Source organism: Rutidosis leptorrhynchoides, chromosome 3 (genome assembly GCF_046630445.1).
Source record: "Rutidosis leptorrhynchoides isolate AG116_Rl617_1_P2 chromosome 3, CSIRO_AGI_Rlap_v1, whole genome shotgun sequence".
NCBI classification, from domain to species: Eukaryota; Viridiplantae; Streptophyta; class Magnoliopsida; order Asterales; family Asteraceae; genus Rutidosis; species Rutidosis leptorrhynchoides.
The window spans coordinates 43,427,386-43,447,182 of record NC_092335.1 but is presented as its reverse complement, the minus strand read 5'-3'; positions in this window follow the sequence as shown (position 1 = coordinate 43,447,182).

Below are 19,797 nucleotides of genomic sequence, written 5' to 3'. Positions count from 1 at the left end.
TTTATAAAATGTATCATATAGAGGTCAAGTACCTCGCGATGTAACCAAATGTAATGTATTCGTCCAGATGGATTAGGAAGGGTCATGAAAGTTGGTATCAGAGTGGTGGTCTTAGCGAACCAGGGTCTTGCATTAGTGTGTCTAACTGATAGTTATTTAGATGCATTAGTGAGTCTGGACTTCGACCATGTCTGCATGTCAAAAGTTTTGCTTATCATTTCTAGTCAGAAATCATCTGCTTATCATCCTTAGGAAATTATCTGCTTATCATTCTTAGTCTAGACATGTCTTACTGCCTCTATTGCATAGACAGTGTATAGATAAATTTATATCTTAGCGTATTTGTTATTATTACCTTTGTCTGACAGCTTCTGTAGATTCCTCCGTAACTTATGAGATTTTAGTATTATATATGCATATGTAAATTATGTATTGCAGGGTTCTAATCTACATCCTATAATCTATTTCTTATCGAAATTCCTTCTTCTGATCGTACGAGATGAATCCCTCAACCAGTTCGAATTTCTTGGATTCCAACAGCTATTCCGATATGGTGTTTCACCTAAGCTCCGAAAGCAGCGTCACCAGAATGAATTAACCAATCATCCATACCCAATTCATCTAATGGGTTCGTGATCTACTTAATCATTGGAGACAAGAAGAAGGTGATCCCTTCCACCCACCGAATTTCCCTCTTGGTGAAGAACCTGAAGCACTTACTGGTGAACCTATCCGAAACACCATTTTCAGCCTCATTTCCAGGGTAGCTCGTCACGATTATATTCGATCCACAATTCTAAACCTTATTCAACCGCTCGTTCCGACTGACAATCATTCCGGAATAATGGAAGAAGTCCACAAGCTTCGCGCTCGAGTAATTAATTTGGAGAATATGGTGCAAAACTTACCAGCTTCAGCAACAACATCAACACCAGTACCACCAACAACCCAAGTTTCAACATCACATGTCTCAACATCGCAATCTATACCTCGAGCATAATCTTTGTTCTACATCTTGTTCTACATCAGTTATCTTCGTTCTTCATGATGATTATGCAATCTCTAATATTTTAGAGAATATATATTCTTGTTCTAACGGTAAATCAAATGAGTTTAATATCATATTAACTCATTAAATCTATGATTACATCTGAAGAAAATATATATGTAAGTATATTTTCATAAAGATTGTAATTAAAAATTCTTTCGTACAAACTGTTAATGGTGAAAATATTTTAACGGGTAGGTAATACCCGAGGAATATTTAGATTTCACATTAACAAATTACAATGTACATTCTTCGAATCTGATTCAACGGTCATTTACTATCCTACTTATATCCACAGATATACGTATCCGTTTACCGCAGAATAACCATTTTCCTTCAATTTCATATTTGGATTTTGACCCATCAGAATCCAACGAGTGGCATAATGAAGAAAACATTTGACAAAATAAAATTTGTTAGAAACAAACAAATTAACTATGAGGAATTTTGTTAAGAATCCACGCTAACAAAATCCTAGCTAACTGCTCCTAGCTAACTATTAATTCCTTATTACATTTTATTATCGCAATTTATTTATCGCAGTTTATTTATCGCAATTTATATTCTCGCAATTTTATTTATCGTCATTTAATTTCTGTTATTTATTTTACGCACTTTATTTATCGTGATTTAAATACTGTTATTTACGCATTTTAAATATCGGGACACGTATACAATGTTTTGACATATCATATCGACGCATCTATATATATTATTTGGAATAACCATAGACACTCTATATGCAGTAATGATCGAGTTAGCTATACAGGGTTGAGGTTGATTCTCAAATAATATATATAATTTGAGTTGTGATCGAGTCTGAGACATGTACACGGGTCACGATATGTATTAATTAATTCGAATATTATATATTAAACTATATATGAATTATTGGACTGTTAACTGTGGACTATCGACTGAGGACTAATAAATTGGACAATTAAAATGAATTAAAATACTGATTATAACATATGAAACTAAAAAAATCTTCAAGTTTGCCACTTGATCTCATCTTAAACCTCATTTGTATCCTGACGATTACAATTTGCGTTCAAACCTTTCATGATTCTTGAAAACACCTCAATCGAGAGGATGAACCAACCACACTTCATTTACGGAGGGAAAGATCTATGCATATAGTTATGCACCTAAAAACTCTCGAAAACTGAGTAAACGTTTAACGCGTAGTTGTGCTAATTCCTTTAGCGTTATTATTACCGAAAATAACTTTACAATCTCTTTTCAAATTAGCCAATTTTGTCACAGCTCCAACAAGTCAACTCTGACTCTTCGTCCGAAACAACCTCATTAAAACCTTCATATATATGCGTACTCTTTATTGTTACTGGGGAACCTTTTATATTCCACCATATACCATCAGCGTTTAATCATCTAAAAACACAATTCTCCTAAAACCACCTCGGATTGATAACCCAAGATTCAGATATCGTAGCATTAAATGCAAAGGAAACAGAAAAATTGTAGATGGTCTAAACGGACAAAAGTTTGATGATAAAGAAGGGAGTGTTAGGAACGCTCGATAGAAAATTTGGTACTGAAAAACAGATTGAGCAAACCATGAAGAAGACCAAGGCTAAATATCAGGACCATATCATATATTCAAAGAATCTAGGTAATTCTGGATCTGATGAAACCTTCAGCGAATATCTTGCTCCGTACTCATGTTAAAATCTTGCGAAAAATCTTTCTTCATCAACCATCGAACTTAGAAATCCCAAAATATCATCATAAATATCTTCGATATTTCTGAGGATATTTTCATAACTCTTCTTGTCCAAAATTAGTTATCTCTTTGTGCTATCCGTATTACATCATAAAGGAAACCATTTTAGTTTCTAAATTTCTTTAAAATTCGAGTTTAAATTATGAATGATTTCTGGAGTAGTGTTGGAAATTGATGCATGAGTTAGTATAATATAATGACACTTGATCAACGTGATTATATTACAGTAAGTCATGCTGAGTTTCTTATGGGACGTGATGATTCACAGACCATAACGTCATCACATGCCATGTTACATAACTCTTTCATTCTGCTTAACTTCTGAACATATCAAGAAAGCATATTCTTGATAGTTCTATTATCAGTGATCCAGGTAATTTGACAAATCAAATCGTGCGATTACGTTCTTTCTTGTTTAGAACATTAAGTTCATTCGAGGTTTCATACTTACGAATTCTGGACCATTACTCGCTTTACTAAAGGTCAAGAAGAGAATAAAAAGGCAAAGAGCTCCAAAATATAAGAGAAAGTATAAATCCCAATAACAATACGGAGGTTACAAACCGTGAATGTTAATACGAATAGCAATATAAAGACACGGTAGAATTAAGAATAGTATCACCACAAGGTAATAGTAGAAGTAAACATATTTTTCTGGTGGAAGATTGAAAAGAAGGATGACAGAAATGATAATTAGAAAAATATCAAGGATTAGAACGGGATTAAGCATTTTCACAATCTTTTGGGATGTATGAACTAAGAAAGAAAGTATAGGAATGGTGAGAATAATGGAACATAAGAGTTTAATTTATAATGGAAATATCAGACAGAGTAATCGAGGCAGATCACCGTATTTAATTATAGAGATCTTAATTTCCTTACTCGCTGAAGAATCAAATCTTTTAGATTTCGAAGATTTTCATTAAATTCCTTGAATTCCGGAATTCAACCATGACAAGTCAAAAGTTATGATGAAACATGTCTTTCTCATTTCACTATTTAGTAATAGCTTCACTCGTACTCTTCGAGTAATCGAATTATCTTATCCATATTACTCAAAAGTAATAAAACTCTATTTATCAGCTCAAATTCGTCATGAAAACATTCTTAATGATTAGCTATGACGACCACGATCAAATTTCGGGACGAAATTTCTTTAACGGGTAGGTACTGTGACGACCCGGAAATTTCCGACCAAATTTAAACTTAATCTTTATATGATTTATACACGATAAGCAAATTCCGTAATGTTGAGTCTCAAAAATTTTGAACTGTTTACATGGATACAGTTACCCTTTGACCATCTCCGACGATTCACGAAAAGTTATTTGTAAATAAATATGTAAATATATATATATGAATGTATATGAATTCTATACATAAATAATATTATATATTATAAGATTCAATATATATTAATTAGTAAATATGATAAAATTTATAAATTGTGTTATATTAAATAAATTACAAGTTTGAGTATAATTGTTATATTAATGTTATTCACATTATATTCATTATAAATGTTCATATTAATATTTGTATTATTAAAAATTTTATATAAAATATATATATAAATTGTAACATTAATATATTAAAAGTAATTACAAGTTAAGATATAGTTATTAAAAATATTATTATTAATTTCATCATGATTAAAAATAAATATTAATACTAATATCAGTATTATTAATATTACTAAATAACATATAGATATAAAGTTGATACATTTAAATTATTATAATATTACTAATATTATTGTTATCATTAATAATATCACTATTATTATAATTAATAGAAAATTTTTAATTAGTATTATGATTGTTATTTTATAATTATCATTATTATCATAAATAATACAAATAGTATTATTATTATCATGAATAAAATTAATATTATCAGTTTTATAATTAATATCATATATTAATATTATAAATACTATAAAAATAATTATTATTAGTATTATTATTATAATCATCATTTATAATATTATTATTATCAATTTCATTAAAATTCTTATTATTATGACTTATATTTATTACTTTTATTATTAATCTTATTATTATTATTATTATTAGATTACTATTAATATAATTATATTTATTAAATATTAATAATTAACAATAATTATAAAAAAAGAAGATCATACGTACGAATTGGGATCTGAATCTGTTTCACGTTCCAATCCAACTATTTTTGATTTTGTTTTTGTCTTCAAGATTCGTTTTACAATCGTACAATCAATTGAAAATAAGAGATTTGCTTGATAATTTTATTCTCTGATGGAATTTTCTGACTTTAATTTGTTTTACGTCCAAATCAATTCTCAATTCAAACAAAAATTGATCACATCACATGTACTAACTCCAATTATTTGATTGCCATTTATATGTAACGATATCCACCTCTGCAAGTTGGAAAACGAAAACAAAAAATTTAGAATATAAAGAAGTCGACCTCTGTTCGTTGTCACTTTCTCAAATACTTCAAATTCGAATTCCATTTGAAAATCCTTAAATGTAGTGTTGTTATGAATCTTCAATTTAAACTTTCTGTAAATTTACAGCTTTCAATTTCTAGTAACGAATCCAAATTTATGAAGTCAAAGTGTTTGAAATAAAAGTTAACCGAATTGTTCTTGAGGTAATTCGAACTTGTTTTGGTATTTTATGTTAAATTGATGGTTGAGAAAGTTTCTAGGTGTGATTTTAAACATAATTCGTATTGTAACTTTTGTCTAAAACGTTCAAAAAAAATTCGAGTTTGATATTTGAGTTATATATTTTTTTTTGTGTTCTTCACGAACAGCTAATTCTGTTCTTTTTCTTTATTTATTTTTTGTTGTTTTGCATCTGTTAAATTAAAATTACAATTACACATTAATTATGTTTCAAGTTCAATATTAACTCAAATGAAATTAATTAAATTGATTGTTGTATCTGGTCGTTCAAAGTGTTGAAGAGGAAGAACATAGAACAGAGGTATTCAGGTTAAATATAAATGGGTTCTGTAATATTTCGGATAAAGGGCAACAGCCCAGATAGTTTGATGAGTGTGTCGTGTTCGAGAGGTCTTGGGTTCGAGTCCTGTTTGGTGTATTTCTTTTTAAGGTATACCTTTTCTTCTCATTTCCATTATTATTATTATTATTATTATTATTATTATTATTATTATTATTATTATTATTATTATTATTATTATTATTATTATTATTATTATTATTATTATTATTATTATTATTATTATTGTTATTATTAATTATTGATAGTATTACTTGTATTATAACTATCATTTTATTATAATTACTAACATAAGATTTAGTTATCAATTATTATTATTATCATTACAATTATGATTTTTATGATTATTATTGTTATTACAAATATTGTATCATTAATAGTATTATTATTAATTAGTATTATTATTAATATCATCATTAGTAATAAGATTTTTATTATTATTATTATTATTATTATTATTATTATTATTATTATTATTATTAAGTATTAAGTAGTATTACCAAAATTATTATTTTCATTATTATTGGTATTATTACTAGTATTATTGTTATTAAACTTATTATCATTATTCTCATTAGCAGTAAAATGAATATTTTCATGATTTTTATTAATATAAGTATTACTATTATTATTATGACTAGGATTACAAGTTAATGTTATAGAAGCTTTAGTTATTAGTTTAGAAATTTAATATGAAGATTTTAGTTATGATTAACATAAGTATTGTTATTAATTTTATCATGAGTTATGAAATTGCTATAATAATTATTATTATTATGTATTGTGTTACTATAAAAATTACTAATTTCACTATCATTTGTAATAAACTTTTCATTTTATAAAAATTACTGTTATTATCAGTATTATAAGATGTATGATTAAAACTAACATTAATATTATTATTAATAGAATCATTAATATTATTATCACTATTAGTATTTTATTCACTACTAATATTATTTTGGTATTATTATAATTACTAAATTAATAAACAAATGAAAAATATATAAAATACTTAATACATATAACGCAGCAAAATTTATTTTTTTATATATAAAAATGAATATATATTAATAACGAAATATATAACTGTATAAATATTAACCATTATGAATATACACACAAATTAAACATACATAATATATAAATTAAAGATATAATAAATAAATTTGTTCAGTTACGATGATATGTTTTAATATATATATACAAATGATATAGGTTCGTGAATCCGAGGCCAACCCTGCATTGTTCAATATTGTCATATGTATTTTTACTACAAAATACATTAGGTGAGTTTCATTTACTCCCTTTTTAAATGCTTTTGAAATATATATTTTTGGGACTGAGAATACATGTGATGCTTTTATAAATGTTTTACGAAATAGACACAAGTAATCGAAACTCATTATATGGTTGAATGATCGAAGCTGAATATGTCCCTTTTGCTTGGTAACCTAAGAATTGGTAAACCGATCTACTAATTGACGCGAATCCTAAAGATAGATCTATTGGGCCTAACGAACCCCATCCGTTGTAGCGGATGCTTTAGTACTTCGTTGTTGTTTTATCATGTCCGATGGATTTCCCGGAATGATAGGGGATATTCTTATATGCATCTTGTTAATGTCGGTTACCAGGTGTTCAATCCATATGAATGATTTTTGTCTCTATGCAAGGGACGTATATTTATGAGAACTGAAAATGAAATTCTTGTGGTCTATTAAAATGATGAAAATGAATGATTATGATAAACTAATGAACTCACCAACCTTTTGGTTGACACTTTAAAGCATGTTTATTCTCAGGTATGAATGAAATCTTCCGCTGTGCATTTGCTCATTTTAGAGATATTACTTGGAGTCATTCATGACATATTTCAAAAGACGTTGCATTCGAGTCGTTGAGTTCATCAAGAATATTGTTAAGTCAATTATAGTTGGATATATTATGAAATGGTATGCATGCCTGTCAACTGTCGATGAAATGAAAGTTTGTCTTTTAAAAACGAATGCAATGTTTGTAAAATGTATCATATAGAGGTCAAGTACCTCGCGATGTAACCAAATGTAATGTATTCGTCCAGATGGATTAGGATGGGTCATGAAAAGAATAGTGCGTGATTTACAAACGATACTTGTTACACAAGCAGCACTAGCAGTACCACCGGCATCATGAACAGTATTACCGGAACCAGCAATGCCTACAACACCCCAAATTCCGTAAACTCTATAACCACCTCAGATATCGACACCAACATCATGCATCAACAAATAACGAAGTATTGATTCATAAGTTCAATTACATTGAAGAAATACTCCGTAAAAGTTACGTAATTTCTAAAGTTTTAGGGATTATTCAATTCTAGTTTCAACCGTAAATCAAATGAGTTTAATTTAATATTAACTCATTAAATCTATGTTACATCTGAAGAAAATATACACATATATATATTTTCATAAAGACTGTAATAAAATTCTTTTGTACAAAATATTAATTGTGAAATTTTTTTTTTTAACAGGTAAGTAATACCCGAGAGATATATAAATTCACAATTAATATGTTACATTCTTCGAATCTGATTCAACAATCACCAACTATACTCACTACTTTCACAACAATATACATTCTTTTATAGAAATCAAAACAACTATCCTCATCCAAATTTGATTTCGTATTCTGATTTTTGACAAATCAAAATCCAAGTCAAGATTTAACAGAAGACATCACTCTTAGATTCTTACATCTTTCAAATCTATACTTTGACTTCAAAACTGTGCTAAAACATCGTTTCTATTCATAGAACCCCAAAAAAAAAAAATACTCATATCATTCAAAATTCTAGAACATCATAGGTATATTAACGATTACAAAATGTGTTCAAACCCTTCGAAATGCCTGAAGACACTTTAAATAATGAACAATAGAGATGATGATCCAACCACATGTTTCCCACAGTCTTGCACCTGAAAAACTCTCGAAACCAAAGTCAAAATTTAATGCGTATCCGCGTCAGATCCTTTGGCATTTATTAGCAAAAATAACTTTGCGATCCCTTTTCAAAGTAGCAAATTCTGCCACAGCTTCAGCAAGTCAACTTCGATTTTTCTTCCGGAATAGCCTTATTATAACCCATATATATACGATTATCTTTTTGTTACCGGAGAACCTTTTATATTCCACCACGTTATCAGCAGATGTACCAGCAACTTCATTACTCTTTGACTGAAGTCTCTCCGAAAAATATCTATATTTATTCATTAAAAACCCTAGTATATACTCATCCGCATCTTGTAACGAGAATTGCTATACCAATTACTGGGAATCAGCAATCAGTATTTTGAAGCTCGCAGCAATTCTACGTCAACAGTTATACATATACATATAACGTCTATCTCCAAGACTCACATACTTCGAATGTGAAGTTTTTGAAAAACACCCTAAACTGCGAACTAGTTCTCGAAATTTTGAAAAATGCTGATGAAGCAGCAAAAACTATAAACGACCTTAACAGTCAAAAGTTTGATGATAAAGGATAGTGTGTTAGCAAAGCTCAAAAAAAGAGAAGGTTTGGAACTGGAAAACGGATTGAGCAAACCATGAAGGAGGCTGTGGATAAATCACAAAGACTAAACCTGCCTTCAAAGAATCGAAATGATTCAATATCTGCTGAAGTTATTATCGAATACCTTGCTCATGACTCTAAATCTTTACAAACAAATCTTCATCATCATCCATCGATGTTAGAAATTTCAAGATATCATCGTATCTTTCATTATAAATATCCTCGATATTTCTGAAGATATCTTCATAACTATTCTCATCTGAAATCAATTATCTCTTCGCGCTATCTGTATTACATCAGAAAGGAAACTATTTTAGTTTCTAAATTCTAAAAAATTCGAACTTAAAATATGAATGTTATTGAAGTAGTGTTGGGAACTGAAGCATGAGTTAGTATAATATAATGACACTTGATCAACATGATTATATTACAATAAGTCATGCTGAGTATCTAATGGAACTTGATGATTCACAGACCATAAGATCATCAGGTGCCATGTTACACTACTATGTTCATTTCGAAATTCATAGACCATAAGATCATAAGTCATGCTGAGTATCTAATGGAACTTGATGATTCACAGACCATAAGATCATCAGGTGCCATGTTACAATAAGTCATGCTGAGTATCTAATGGAACTTGATGATTCGGTCTTTTTCGGATATTCTGGTAATTTGACAAATCAAGACCGTAATATTACAATTTCTTTCTTAGAACATTAACTATGTTCATTTCGAAATTCATACTTACAAATTCTGGACCATTACTTACTTTATTTAAAGTCGGGGAGAGAAAACAAAAGCATGGAGTTCTGAAATATAAGGGATAATATAAAGCCCGATAACAACACATAGATTACAAACCATATATATCAATGTTTATCGCAACATAAAGACACGGGAGAATTAAAAACACTATAACCCCAAGGGCGAAGTAGAAGTAAACAGATTCTTCCGGTGGAAGTTGAAAAAGGAGAATGATTATCGCGATAGCCAGGATAAGGACAAGGATCAGAACTGGATTAAGCATTTTCACAATCCTTTGAATTTGAGGAATTGAGTATAGGAGTGGTAAAAGTAATGGAACGGAAGAAGTTAAATTTATAGTAAAATATCTGATAAAGAAATCAAGGCAGATTTCCGCATTTAATTAAAGAGGATCCTAATTTCCTTAATTACTGGAGAAACACATCTTATTACAAAGATTTCCTCTAAATTCCTTGAATTCCAGAAATTAACCGTGACTACGTCACCGGTTAAGACGAATTTACATTTACTCATTTCACTCTTTTGTGATAGCTTCATTCGTACTCTTCGAATAATCGAATTTTTTTTCCTTATTACTCAATGGTAATAAAACTCTATTTATCAGCTCATATGAGTCATGAAAACATACTTATTGTCAGCCATGACCATCCCAATCAAATTTCGGGACGAAATTTCTTTAACGGGTAGGTACTGTGACGACCCAAAAATTTCTAACTAAATTTAAACTTAATCTTAATATGATTTCGACACGATAATCAAAGTCTGTAAATTTGAATCTCAAAATTTTTGAACCGTTTCAATGTATTCGTTTGACCTTTGACCATTTTTGACCATTCACGAACGTCTGTTTATAAATAGATATGTATATATAATAATTTTAAATTAATATAAGGATTTTAAAATTTACATTGGTCCATAATTAAGTTATGTAAATTTTAAGCTTGCTAAATATATATTTAAATATTTCAAGTTGAGTTTTAATACTCTGTACATCTTACTTGGAATTGAGCGCTAAAAACAGATCAACTTTTTATGACTAGTTTTACATAGTTAAAGACCAAAAAGAATACAATGTAAATAGATGGGATTTTTATAAAGAATTCCTATCCGTAACTGATTAAGGAGGAAAATCGTCAGTTGAATGAATACAAATGGGTGACAACTTGTAATTTATCTTCCTCATGTGTCAATTATAAATATTTATATATAGGTGATATAAGTATGAATATTATTACTCCTACTTGCTTTCTGACGTGCCCCACAATAAAACCCATCAACTTCTTGCTCAAAACCATTGAACCTTTACTGTTTTCTAGATCAATCGATCACCAATACAACTAGTTGTGTGATTGTTTTTTATTTCTATTTCAATTTAAAAACATGACTACTATATATATTTTATTCTATTTTTATTATATTGTAAGTGGGGTATAGGAATTGGTTGTATAATCCTGAATTCCCAACACTAGCACATGAACATATCTACTTCTCTATTTACTATACGCATGATTAACTTCTTCAAAAACCACTCAAATCATTATCCACTTTCAACCTCTCACTATCCTACTTTTGTTTTTGTTGACTTCAAAACAACCACTCACATAAACACATATAAGTTTCAGTTATTTTCAAGACCCCAACTATTATTTTCTCTGTGTCCTACTATAACCTTTATGTCATTTGATTGCTTGATACTATTTGAAGATCAACAAACAAACAAAACCCACGTGAATTGTTGCCTTGTTATTCGACTTCTACTTTACTGCTCATACTTAACCAACTAAACTCCATTATATATATATATATATATATATATATATATATATATATATATATATATATATATATATATATATATATATATATATATATATATATATATATATATATATGCTATATCAACGAAGTCCACACCATCATATATCTATCATCTTGCTTAATTTCATCATCAAATATGGCACCACTTATTGCTACTTCGATTGCTATCCCACAACAAATCACCATAACCATTAAACCTAGCTAACTTACTGTTATGTGATGAAACCCATCACCCACCCATCATCAGTTACCACCACAACCATCCACCGCCACCCTATCACCACCATCTTCACCCTTGAATCGAACCACCATAACCATCTCCTCTCTCTCTCTTAAGCTTGATCGGGAAGAACCACCACTCTCACCATTCTTGATTGCAAACGTTTTTCTGTCTATAACCGAAGACCTCACAATACTTTTACGACTGCTATTACTTCTCCTTTTTCAAACGAAATCCCAAACAACCACTCGACCACCTTCGTCCACCACCTCCACCTTAAACCACCTTCATTTAAACACCCACCATCGTGATGTTTTACCATTTTTGTTTCAATTTTCAAACTGCACCCACCACCAAGAACATCATCGACTACCTTCTGTTACTTGTACATCAACAAAGAACAACCCAAAACATCATCGGTTACTACCATTGAACCAGGCTGTTGCCACTGTTTCCTTTCTGTTTGCAGCTGTTCATCATCGCCACCACTACAACCATCGAAGCTAAATTGCTGCAACTACCTTTCTGTTTGAAACCATCACCGGAGTCATCACCACCTCTCTCACTCTTTTCTATCTTTTCTCTCTCATCTGTAACTCGTTACTGTTATGTTGTTTTTTTTTCTAATTCAACCTAACCAAACTACCTTCCAGCCGCCCGCTGCTGTTTAAATAACGAAGATGATGTATAACAGCGATGATATGATCCAGATGATGATGAGGTGATGATACAAGTAAAGATGATGAAGATAATAACGAATAGGTTAATGATGATTATGGTGATAGTGATGATTAATGAAGGTGATAAAGATGATGTTGATCGTGATATGGAAAGGACGATTATGATTATGTTTAAGATGATAATTACGGATTAAGATAATGATGATGATGATGCCGTATGTTATGTAGATGATGATGATATGGCAACTGAGATGATGATATTTGTATTTCTGTTACCACACGAAACCCTCACCCAATTAACCTTCTAACAAATTATTTACACATGTTAGTGGACTAGTTTTTTAGATTTCAAAATGTTGGCCGAGTATTTAATTGAATATGGGCTGAGATTCCATTTGATAGTTGGGCCATGTATCATGTTTGAAATTGGGCCGTGATCATTGTTATGATGATTGGGCTTGGTGTTTTGTTCCTTGGGTTTTAAGTGGGCTACGATAGTAATGGGTTAAATAAATCAAAGTCAAGTATTAATCAGAAAAACATAACTGGAGCCATGGTTATGGGGTGTTATGAGTGAGCGGGAGGTCACGGGTTCGAGCCCGGTCTCTGCCATTTTTTTTTTGGGAAAGCTCTTTGAGGTAGTTTTTCTTATTATTATTATTATTATTATTATTATTATTATTATTATTATTATTATTATTATTATTATTATTATTATTATTATTATTATTATTATTATTATTACTACTACTACTACTACTACTACTAGTAGTAGTATTATTATTATTATTATTAAAATTATTATCATTATTATCATTAGTAGTAAAATTATTATTGTAGTTATTATTATTATCAGTATTATTATTATTATTATTATCATTATTACTAAAAGTATTATTATTTTTAAATTTATCATTTTTATTAAAATTTGTATTATTTTTATCATTATTATTATTAGTATTATTAATATATTAAATAAAGATTTTCTATATAAAGATATATTAATGACATAAGACTTAACTACATTAATATCAATATTACATATTAAATAATATTTTAATGAGTAATTAATATATTAAAACTTAATGTGATAAGTATTAGTTATATAAAATATATAGATTAAGTATAAATTTATCTATATAACATATAATACAACAAGTATATTATTAATAATAATAATAATATATATAAACTTGTTCGATTACTATTTTGTGTTAATATATATACTTGATATAGGTTCGTGAATCTGAGGCCAATCCTGCACTTGTTCAGTGTCGTCGTATGCATATTTTTACTACAAAATATCGTATTGTGAGTTTCATTACTCCCTTTTTAAATGCTTTTGCAATATATATTTTTGGGACTGAGAATACATGCGCTGCTTTTATAAATGTTTTACGAAATAGACACAAGTAATCGAAACTATATTATATGGTTGAATGGATCGAAGTCGAATATGCCCCTTTTAGCCTGGTAATGTAAGAATTAGGGAACCGAGTTCCTAATTGACGTGAATTCAAAAGATAGATCTATTGGGCCTAACAAACCCCATCCGGGTTACGGATGCTTTAGTACTTTGATTTTATCATGTCCGATGAGAGTCCCGGAATGATGGGGATATTCTAGATGCATTTTTGTTAATGTCGATTACCAGGTGTTCACCATATGAATGAATTTTTAATTCGCGGGTTACGCGTATTATTTTGTACTCGGGTTACGTGTACAATTAAATATCTGGAAATCTTGTGGTCTATTTAAATATTGAAATGATTGTTATGATAAACCTATGAACTCACCAACCTTTTGGTTGACACTTTAAAGCATGTTTATTCTCAGGTATGAAAGAAATCTTTCGCTGTGCATTTGCTCATTTTAAGGATATTACGTGGAGTCGTTCATGGCATATTTAGGACAATACCTCGCAATGGGACCAAATGTTGATGACTTCGTCCAGATGGATTAGGACGGGGTATGACAACCGTTAAGTCACATGCATTAACTATATTATTTATATATTAATATAAAAAAATTAGGTTTGACAAAATGAGCAAGAGAAACAAAGACACGAAAATTACCTACCCAAATCGAATTGGACTCCTCTCCCAAATTACGATCTAAAGCAAACGAATGAAAGCAAACCTATTTTGCAACTTTGAAAGTTTCCTTGGAATGTATACATCTGAAATAATACCGTAACTTTGAATACAAATCTCGTAAATCGGACGTGGAAAAATGATGTGAGAAGTTTGTGATATAGAATTCAGAAGGTGATTTGATTCTGGTTGAATGATCGAAATTGGCTGCCATCTGATTCGCCTATTTTACATCCCTATTATCGAAGAAAATAGTTAAACCAATTGTATTTAAGCCTTTGTTAACATAAACAAAGACATAATATAAGTTATTCAAATTATCATTAACATTTAACTGAAATTGATACATGCTAACACTACACAACAACAACAAGAGTAGGGAAAGCCCCCCCCCCCCCCTCCCCCCCCCCTCCTCTCTGTATTCGACGAATAAAGAGATTCCTTTCAAGAGGACCTCCGACCCAAAAAGTAGGAGAAAATAAAATAAAACAAATAAAAATAAGAATAGAAATAAATGAAGTAAATAATTTAAATAAAATAAAATAAATAAATAAATACAAAGAATATAATAAATACATACATGATAAAAAGTAATAAAAAAGAGACGCCATGAAAATGGTAGAATCAAATTTCCATGAGTTTTAAATCAAGTCTGGAGTTCAATTTAGCCTCTAAGCGGCAGTCAAGTCGCCAATAAATCGACGTTTGCTGTTGCCTCATTTAATAGGGTCGTATACATCTATAAAAAAAATAAAAATAATTAAATAAATAAATACTAGAAAACTTAAAAAATATATATAAATATATATAATAAATAAATGAATAAAATAAAAATAAATTATATATATATATATATATATATATATATATATATATATATATATATATATATATATAGTGAAATGATCCAGAGAGAACTAAGGATGAGAGAAAACCTAAAGAACTTACATACTAATGTACATTCACCTACCATATGCACCTATTCTTTAAAAAAATTAAAAAAAAAATTTTCAAATTTTCGGAAAAAAATAGATTAAATTTTTTTTTAATTTTTTTAAAAAAATCCACGTCATCACCAACTGACTGCCACGCAGCACAGACTGGCTGCCACGTCAGCATAGACTGTCACGTTTCAGTCTGCGTGGCACAGACTGAGTCATATGTTAGTCTGCGATGACGTGGCAGTCAGTCTGCGCTTACATGGCAGTCAGTCTGCGCTGACGTGGTAGTCAGTTTGTGCTGATGCGGATTTTAAAAAAAAAAATTTCAAAAAAAAAAAAAATTTCATAGAAAGTTTTCGAAATTTTTTTTTCCCAATTTTTTTTAAATTTTTTTTTTTAAAGAGTAGATGCATATCATAGGTGAACATGCATTAATATGTGAGTTTTTTAGGTTCTCTCCCTACCTAAGTTCTTCATGGATCCTCACCCTATATATATATATATATATATATATATATATATATATATATATATATATATATATATATATATATATATATATATATATATATATATATGGAAACTTACCTTGGACTACCATGCGGAGCTTAGGACATCAAGAAATGCTACACTAAAAGAACAATAAACATATATGGCCACATACCAACAACCAGAAACACACCTAGACATACATATCTACAAACATAAACCTACATACGTACATACGTACGTACATACATACATACATGCATGCATAAATCCGTACTTATACAATACATAAAAGATACATACATACATACATACACACATTCACGCATACATACATACATACACACTAACATACCTACATTCATAAACCTACAAAAAAAACATAGAAACAAACATAAGCATACTTCCATACGCATACATACATACATACATACATACATACATACATACATACATACATACATACATACATACATACATACATACATACATACATACATACATACATACATACATACATACATACATACATACATACATACATACATACATACATACATACATACATACATACATACAAAAGATAGTTACAAACATCCATAAACACAATGCATACATATATGCACACATAAAAACAACCATAAACATACATACCCAAGAACTATAATACCTAAGCATGCATGCAACCATACCCTAATCCCGAAACATGCGTACATACATCCACAAACCTCCATACATACACAAACAAACATGCACACACAATATACCCAATACCAAGATGGGGTCCTGTTAAAAGCAAAGTGCGAATATACACCATACATGCAGATACATACATACATAAACATGCATACGTAGATCATTATAAAAGAAGACACATACACACATTCACCCATACCCACATACCCACAAGCACACATACATATCAAAGCCTACTCATATTTTCTAATTCTTGCTCTCCACGCATTCTGTGATGACCCGTCCAAATCCATTTGGACGAATACATCATTAATTGATTTCATAGTGAGGTTTTGACCTCTATATGATACGTTTTATAAACATTGCATTCTTTTGAAAAGGCACACCATAAATGAATATCTAATTCCAAGGTATTTGACATCTGATGATTTCTACATATAGACAATCACCGTAAATAATAGTTTACAATACTACATCTGTTGACAATGCAGTCAAAATAAGATACATGGTGATGATTTTGTGAATGCAAAGTTTTCTCGAATAAAGCATGTATGACTCCATGCACATAGCTTGTATAATGTATAAGCAAATAGCGGAAGACTTCTAGGAACCTGAGAATAAACATGCTTAAAAGTGTCAACACAAAGGTTGGTGAGTTCATAGTTTTAATGTTGCGCATAATCTGTATATAAAGGTGGATCACAAGATTTTAGTTGTTTCATCCAGAAACGTTTATCAAAATATTCTACGAAATTGAGCACCTTGGTAACCAAACTTAACATATATATAATAAGTACCCCTGTTTTAACATACATGCAACCAACATGTACAATACACGCAAACCAACGTGTACTAAACTCAAATAGCATACGTCTATTTTATAGTTTAGGCTAGGGTTTCTATACCTAGAACAGACGGGGATGTCAAGCCCTATGGATCTATATACAACTATTCGCGTCTACCAGTTCTTATAACCGGCAGTTACTAGTTACCAAAGCTAAGGGATTTTCGGTTCAAACTCGGTGTAGAATTTAGTATGTACTTGTATCCATTGCGTTTAAAATAAAGTGCATGTATTCTCAGCCTAAAAATATAGATTGCAAAAGCAATTAAAAAGGGAACAAATGAAACTCACCTTAGCAGCACATAAGGTCATTCACCGAAATATGACCGAAACTTGGAATGCAAAATAACCGTAGATCTCAACCTAGAGAACATATGTTGGTCAATACATGTCTAACAAGCTAGGTCAGGTCATAGTGTATCACAATCCTAATGCTCGAGACCGACATGCAAAAGTTAACAAAAGTCATTTCAAAAGTCAACCTGACCCAATATGATCTTTAAATCTATACATGTTTATTAACATAGTATAAGTCTTGATAATTGAATGAATTTATAGTTTATCAAACTCAAAATATTACTTATTTCAGGAGTTATATTATATTTGAATTATCATGGCAATCGAAAATATTTTATTATTTCACATAGTTTTTCCAATACTTGTAGAATCAGATTATAGTGTTTATAAAGCTTTAAAACATGATAAAACGGTCAATTTTGACAATTGTTCAACAAAACGAGACGTGCCTTATATAGAAATTCATTTATTCGATTAGTAATATCTAAAAATCCAATTTATCAATCTCATAGACAAGTTGTTTAAATATTAGTTTACAGTTTCAAACACAATTTCAATTAACGTCAAACATAATTCAGTTGACCATATCTTTTAATCCGTTCATCGAAATCACGCGATTTCTAAGTGAAAAGTTATTGATTTTTCGATAGCTTTCCAACGACATGCATATCATATACTTTATATCAGTAGCATATGTATCAAATTCGTGATTCATCATAAACTATCTAACGATAAAATTAAAGCATACAAGCATGTATAAACATATATACTCGAGCACTAGACCTGGATACACTATTAATGTATAAAAGTTAAGATATGAATGCTCACGTATCAATATTGTGATTCAATATTGTAGGAAAGTACGTAGACGCAACGGAGATGATAAACACTAGGTTTGACTTGCGAACAATACCCATGAACATTACCCATAACCTCTATAGCTATAACTCATAGTTTCCTTAGCTTTGACTCATTTGAAAACTCGGTTTGAAATCATTTGAGCAGTACTTCGTCGTAGTATTTTATGTATAATACTAATAATAATAATATTAATACTACTGATAATAATAATAAGATTAATAATAATATTAATCTTAATAATAATAATAATAATAATAATAATAATAATAATTTAAATATAAATATAATACAGAGTAATTTAGGTGTGTGTGTGTGTGTCGAAGCAGAAATGTGCGAGCTTTATAGATGTTTGCTGAGATTGATCCCCATGCGATCGCATGGGTTTCATGCTCATTTGCCATGCGATCGCATGGCCAGCTGGTACGCACCCAATATGTTTTGTTTTCTTGTTTGTCGACATATTATTCTATGCAGCAAATAGTGTACTGTAACAAATAGTGTTTACTGTAGCAATAGTGTGTTACTGTAGCAAATAGTATTTAATGTAGCAATCCGTTTTTACTGTAGCAAATAGTGTTTTACTGTAGCAAAGTTGTTGTTACTGTAGCCAATAGTGTTTTACTGTAGCAAAGTCATTTTTACTGTAGCAAATAGTATTTTACTGTAACAAATAGCGTTTTACTGTATCAAATAGTGTTTTACTTGTTCATCTTAAACGT